Raw genomic sequence first — 7,335 nt, forward strand, 5'->3', positions numbered from 1 at the left:
CTGAAAGATAATTCCTATTTTCAGGCATAAAACTTATTAAATTACTAAGGATTCCTGGGAAAAGAAAGGTTTTTTTGCCTCAGTAAGTCATAAAATTGTGAAAACGCTGCACTTTGTTGATTTGGGGATCAAAACATGAACTTACATGTGTCTGATTTAAATCTCTGAGTAAAGTACACACATAAGATCTTGGCCTCTTCTAGTATGCTCAAGATTTATTAAGAACAATTCTACCTGGTTTAAAATTATGAACAGGTTCACATTGAAAGGAGCCTTAAATTTCTGACGAATAATAGCTAGGTAAAGACTCTACTCTTGTTATTTAATTGGAATGTTGCAGAAAAGGCCTTAGAAACCACAGACCACCAAAAGAGGGCTTTTGGAGGAAAATAGTTTATAGGCTTTAGCTTTTGCTACATAGTTGAGCTAAAAGACTTAAAACTATCTCCTGGGTTCTTACCCCTTCTCCTTGGCTTCCAAAAGGCCGTGGTGACTGTACACCCACTTTCCCTAATGTGACCAGTCTTCACCTTGATTTCTTTCCTTATGGCTACGTAAAGTGGACCTCTCATGTGACTGTGATAAAATGTGACTATCTCCACAGTAAGCTGATTTAGAATCCATGCTCTATTTTGATTGGGAAAGATTATGTATAATGTGTGTTATATTTAGATGACTGGATTCGTCAACTAATGACTCAAGCCCCTAGAGTGCCACCTCTCACAGAAGCCTGAGACTGGTGATTTTATAAAACTGGTCCATACTCTTGTAGAACCAGTCTGCAGGAATGTTTCCCCTAGAAAATTCTAAGGTACCCCAAGATTGATCCAAATACCACATATCTGGGCGGGTACAGTCTCAGAAACGCAATGAGGAGAGCAATTATTACTGAATAACCCTTTATTGCCTGAGTTATTGTTGTTACCAATAACTTCACATCACTCTTACTGTCTGCTTTCTCAATCACATTCTTTCTCCCTAGATGTTGTCATTGACTGTCAGCGTTCAAATCCTAGCTCTGTGATCTACCACCTATGTGACCTTGAGAACTATATTTAACCTCTGTAAGACTGTAAGATGGAGATAGAGTATATACCTCAAAAGAATAAGAGTTAACTGAGATAACTCAAGTCAGCCTTACTATACAGTACTTGCCTCAATCTACAGGTACATAGTGCCACAGTAAGCCATGAATAACAATATTGTTTTTAAAATTTAGGCAGTGTATACCCCCTCACTTGCCCATAATAAATGGCTATATCTTTCTATATATCTAGAAAGAAGATATAAGTTTCATATAGGTCCACTAACAGAAAAGAGAGTGAGTTTAAAATGCATTGAGTAAACACAGGGACCATTATAATATAATGGAGAATTAAGCTATTTAGACCCTACTTCACCAGTACATAAAACCATCTTGTAGGGAGGCAGCACATAAGAAGCACAGAACTTAGGATCAGGGCATGTAATTCTGTCATTGGTTACCTGTGAAAGCATGGGCAAATCTTTTCACATCTTTGAGCCTCAATTTCCACCATTACTAAGTGAGGTTACGGTTATGTTTTCCAACCGTAACCCCGACTACACACCCTCCTCTCTGCCTCCCAAACACCTTTATGGAATTCAGAAGGCTCCACGGAGCAGAGTTTGAAAACCACAGAGATAAACCCCTTATAACTTTATTATCTTAGATACTCCAGCCTAAGCATTCATCAAGTTTAAGACTTCAGGCTCTAAAATTAGATACAGATATAATAAATTAGTGTATCAGTTGTATTTAGTCACAATTCTTAAATATAACTCAAAGTAAAACAAGAAATACCTTAAAATCTGGATATTCTTATTTTCACTTATACTATTAACACCTGAAAAAAAAATTTTTTAATCTGCTCATTAATATATAGAATACTTCATTATCTGAAATTTATTATTTTCAAAAAGTTCAATTTGCAAGTTAATTTTCATCACTTAAGATCTTGACAACACCTAAAACACACACATACAACAACACAGCAGCAACAAAACTAAATTCTTTTTCCTTTGGGCTTATCTTGTATATGAAAGTATGCTTTAATATTATAGCCTATGGCACTTATCTAGGCTATGTTTATACAACAGAACATGTTCAATTATATGCTCCCTATTTATTGGCCCAATGCTAATCTTGTTGGTATAGGTCTCATTGACATTATCAAGATAGCGCAGCAAGTAAACAATATAGGCCCGTGTCTACATTCCCAGACCTGACCTTTCTCCAGGTACTGTCCAAGCTGACTTAAATAGACCCCCTGAACGTCTTCTGACCATTTAAACTGCTTTTCACTGCTGGAGATACTTTGACCAGGTAACAGCTCTTATGCTTGGTTAGAAAAGTTACTGAGCAGAGGAACTTCTGTCTATAAATCAGAAATAGGTCAGAAATGGGTCTATAAATCTTAAGCAATGGAGCTGAGATAAACAACTAGGGTTTTTGGACTATCTCAGTGGAATCTAAGTAAGCAGTTGCCTCATTGGAAAAATGAATGACAATACAAGTATCAAATCACTGTGGAATACACCTAAAACTAATATAATGTTATATATCAATTATACCTCATTGGAAAAAAAGAATGACAATATTCTATGTTCAGAATGAGGATAATGAACAGAAGTAAAGGGAGGTAGGTTCTAGCTCAGGGTGGAAATGGACATTCTAAAAACTAGAGCACCTTGGATATTTACATGGTGGACTTCCTTGTGAGGTGTTCAAACTGAGGGTGGATGAGCATTCGTTGGGATGCCAACTTGCCACTGGCTGTCCTCCCTTGGGCAGAGTATTGGACTAGAAGAAGTGTAAGATCTTCTCCAATCTGGACATTCTATGATTTTGTATGGAGAACATTCATCAAAAAGATGACCAGGAATACAGTGACTTCTCACAGATGATTTCAGTCAACAGCAAAGCCAGATAGGGACAATTCCACTGCTTCCAGCAAGTTTCATGCTCTTTTGTTTAAAAATTTTGGCTCTAGATAAATTTTAATGAAATCTGTTCCTTTAACACCTCTGCATATATGTTTACAGTCACCTTAAATTCATCTTATCCCAAATCTGGTCTCTTTTCCTTCCCACCTAACCTGTTTTCTAGGGCATTCTCAGATAGTGATACCATAAACCCAACTTCCCAAGTCAGACATTTCAGTGTCTTCACTCTTCATCTATTCAAACTCCACATTCTGTTGAGTCTATCTCTGTAACACCTTTTAACTCAGTGAAGGAGACTTAAGTGTGGTCAAAAGTTATAAGGAAGCCTCATCTTCACTCCCTTGACGCACACTGTGCACCATTCAATGTTTACTAGCTGTGTCCTGAGCATGTCCTGCTCTTTCAGGACCCTGTTTGTATTTATACTCTTCTTTTTCTTCCTCCTTTCTTCCCAGCAAAATCCTCTCCAGTTTAGCTTTCAGGGATGTGGAGAAAGAGGTTCAAAACTATGTAACTGGTAGCAATGTACACTGATCCAGTCTTTAAAATCAGTGTTCTAATAAAAAGGGAACGAAAACTGCCCAATGCCTCTGAAACATATAATTTAAAGTAGGGGACTATATTTGGAGGACATGCTCCCCTTACTCTTCTCACATCAAAAGTAGTAAGCTTTAATTAAATCACTCATGCATATAAAACACTTAGCACAGGGCCTGGTACAAAGTAGACCTCTGGTAATTATTCATTACTGTTGTTAGCATTTTGATGGTTTACAATGTATTGCTGCTATGAATAGTGCTTCTGTAAATATTGGAGATAGAACTTTCTAAGATCATGACCAATCAAGTTTCTGCCCTCGTGGATCTTATATTCTAACGGAGAAAGACACTAACCAAACAAATCAAAAATATAATTTTAGAGATTGGTCAAGTGCAATGATGAGAATAACACAGGGTAGTAATAATATACAGAGAGAAGGAGTTGAGACTACTTAGTTAGGGTAGGTCAGGGAAAGACTTCCTTAAGTGACATGTGAGCTGAATGACAAAAATTCAGCCCTGCAGAGGATTGGGAAGATCTTAAGAGGAAGTGCTACATGCAAAGGTCCTGAGATGAGAGGGCTAAGGGTTCACTGACTGCCAGGAAGGAGGCTACCGAAGCTGCATGTAGTCCAGGGAGAACGGGAGGTCTGCTTATAGACAGCCAACTGTGTACTGTGCCCAAAGAAATGCTGTGCTTATTAGCAGTTCCTTTCCTAAATTATCCTGAGAAGTTGCTGGTGAGGTTGGCTGGTGGTAGAGCTCACGGGGCCTTGAAAAAGTCATACTAATGACTTTGGGGTTTATTCTATAATTGCAGTGGAAAGCCACTGGAGGATTTTAACCAGGGGAATATAATCCTCTAGCGGCTGGGTGGGAAATATACTGAGCAGAAGGCGCCAGTTATGAGGCCACTGGAGCAGTACAGCAGAGGAACTAAAACCTTAACTCTAAAGGAGGCCAGTGATCTAGAGTGGATTGGTGCTGGGATTGGGAATGGCGATTGACTACAAATGGGTACCAGGGATCTTTTTTGGGTGATGGAAATGTTCTAAAACTGATTTGTGGTGATGACTGCACAACTCTAAATTTACTAAATATCACTGGATTTTACACTTAACATTGGTGAATTTTATGGTATGCAAATTATACCTCAAAAAAGCAGTTCAAAAAGAAAGCAGATTGGCTACTCTTTGTACGTTTTTGTGATGTTTTGTGGGGTAAGAATAGGGGTGCTAATGAGCTGCCTGGGACCCAGAAGTCAATCAGTTAAACCTGAACACTGGCTTTTTCCTGCACCTTGAATACTCCAAAGGGTCTTTATTTCAAGATGACTAGAGGTTGTTTTTAACTCCCCGCCACATGGAAGCACTTTGGCATTACCTCTTTTCCCCTGGATTGAGCCTGGAACTCAATCCCCAAGTGTCTGCAACTCTTATTTGATATACACATGACAGCTATCCAACAATGTCTTAGCTAAGGACCAAGCCTAATTCACTTTGTACCTTTATTCTCTTAACCAGAACAAATGCGGTGATATATTAATACGAATACAACAGAAGTTTAAAAAATTGCTTTGAAGTGCTAGACCACCTCTTTCTTATGCACTTTTTAATTTCTTTTCTCACCAAATTCTTTGTTCAGTCTTTTCCTTAGGATTTACGGGGTTCAGGAAATATTTAGTGGTCTCCACCACTACACCTGCCACTGCCCCAGCTGGAGAGCTTTAAAATACAGTAAGTCCCCTGCATATGAACGAGTTTCGTTCTGGGCGTGTTTGTAAGTCCAATTTGTTCGTAAGTCCAACAAAATTAGCCTAGGTACCCAACTAACACAAGCGGCTATATAGTACTGTACTGTAATAGGTTTGTAATACTTTTCACACAAATAATATATAAAAACAAACAAACACAAAAAATAAAACATTTTTAATCTGACAGTACAGTACCTTGAAAAGTACAGTAGTACAGTACAACAGCTGGCATACAGGGGCACGTTCACATCTTTGAAAGCCTGTAACTTGAAGGTTCGTATGTAGAAGACTTACTGTATTCATCAATACAGGATTGATTCTATGTGATTTATAGTGTATTAGTTTCCTGTAATTGCCATAACAAGTTACCACTAGTTTGGTGGCTTAAAACCATAGCCATTTATTCTTTCACAGTTCTGGGGACAGAAGTTCAAAATCAGCCTCACGGGGCTGAAATCCAAGTATTGGCAGGTCTGTGCTCCCTTCAGAGGCTCTAAGAAAGAATCCATTCCTTGCCTCTTCCAGCTTCTGGTAGCTGCTGGCATTACTTGACCTGTGGCTGCATCACTCCAATTTACATCACTGTGATCGCACTGCATTCTCTTCTTCTGTATCTAATCTCCTCTGACCCCTTCTTATAAGGATACTTGTGTTTGCATTTAGAACCCACCCAGATGACCTCCCATAACAAGATCTTTGACTTTACCCTCTTTCCTTATCCCATTCACAGGTTCCAGGGATTAGGACCTGATATTTTTGGGTGGCCCTTATTCAGCCTACTATACCATATAATTTGGAGCCATCTAGCTTGGGAACAGGTGGTTCACAGAGGCCCTATTTAATGAATTGTGGATTATTACAGCGAGTGGCCCTAACATACTAGATAGACAACACTGAGTCCTCTTCGTAGAACACAACAGTAAGGGCTATGCACATACCAAATAACTTGTCAATTTCTGCCCTCAATTCAGGAGTAGAATAATATCTCTACGGCCTAAAAACCACTTTACCCACAACACAAATAAAGATAACTGTATAAGTTTTAAAACAATAAATGTGGTACAGAGTTGGGAGGATCAGACTGTCTCCCACCACTCCCTCACCTCCATCCCACGACTTTACACACATGGAAACAGTCCTGCCCGGCTGCTCTCTGGGACAGTGGAAAGTGCTAGCCCTGTCCTTCCCGAATCGGCTGCTGAGAAAGCAAGAAGTGGTTTTGCCAGTCTGAAAACCCTGAGAAATAGCCGACTTCACTTTTCTTCTACTTTTCCTTGCCCTTAAAGTACACCAAGATAAATGAACACAACCTGAGACAGCTTCAGCGGGGACTTGGAGCACAGTTTTGTGGAAAAGGATGGTCTCATGAGAACTTCTTGTTTCTGACTGATGCAGAACCAGACTCCTCACTTAACAGGGAGGGCTCCAGCTGAAAGGGCCCCTGCACAGCATTTAATACAATCTCATTCTGGATGAGACTGTCCAAGGCTACACATTCCTCTTCATACCTCTGTCTTCCCCACCCCTCCCCCCGTCCGCCGGAAGCGGGGTAGGAACAGGAGTTAGCAGTAATGTTGGGACAGGATCCTGTTATTTCTACCAAAAGGAATACTATGGTCCCAGAGTTCAGCCACCGTCCCCGGAGGTCTTGCGATCCCCGAAAACAACGGCAGTCCGTTCTGATAAAGAAACAATTTATCGGCCATCTACCACCACGTGCAAAACAGACACAAAGGTCTGGAAGGTTCCAGAAATGAAGACGCGCTGCTTCGGGTCCTCAGGAAAACGACCCACCCCCTCACCCGGTCCCAGGGTCGCGTCCGCCCCTGTACCTGCGGCCAACTCCTCATCCTAAGAGACCGACCCCATCCCCGGGGGGACGCCACCGGGCGCGGCGGCCGCACCCGCGTCGACTGGGCGGGGCGGCGGGGGCGCGGACGCTGCCCCGCCCACCCCTGCGCCCTCTCCTCGTGCGCTCGGGCTCCGGCCGCCGCTTGCTCCAAGCGAGCCGCGCGGGCAACGGTAGGGCACCTCAGCCGGGCGTGGGGAGGGGGAAGGGGTGCTGGACTACTCCGCGGG

At 41.3% G+C, this 7,335-nt stretch overlaps 1 protein-coding gene across 1 annotated transcript in view; it reads right to left on the reverse strand.

Annotated features, from left to right (window-relative positions):
• CCDC158 (coiled-coil domain containing 158) overlaps nt 1–7,102 on the reverse strand; it is a 97,479-nt gene extending 90,377 nt beyond the window's left edge. The window contains exon 1 of the mRNA XM_030878081.2: nt 7,089–7,102. The gene's annotated coding sequence lies outside the window, so the exon portion shown is untranslated. The remainder of the gene's footprint in view (nt 1–7,088) is intronic.
• Between the last annotated feature and the right edge of the window lie 233 nt (nt 7,103–7,335).

Source organism: Globicephala melas, chromosome 5 (assembly GCF_963455315.2).
Source record: "Globicephala melas chromosome 5, mGloMel1.2, whole genome shotgun sequence".
NCBI classification, from domain to species: domain Eukaryota; kingdom Metazoa; phylum Chordata; class Mammalia; order Artiodactyla; family Delphinidae; genus Globicephala; species Globicephala melas.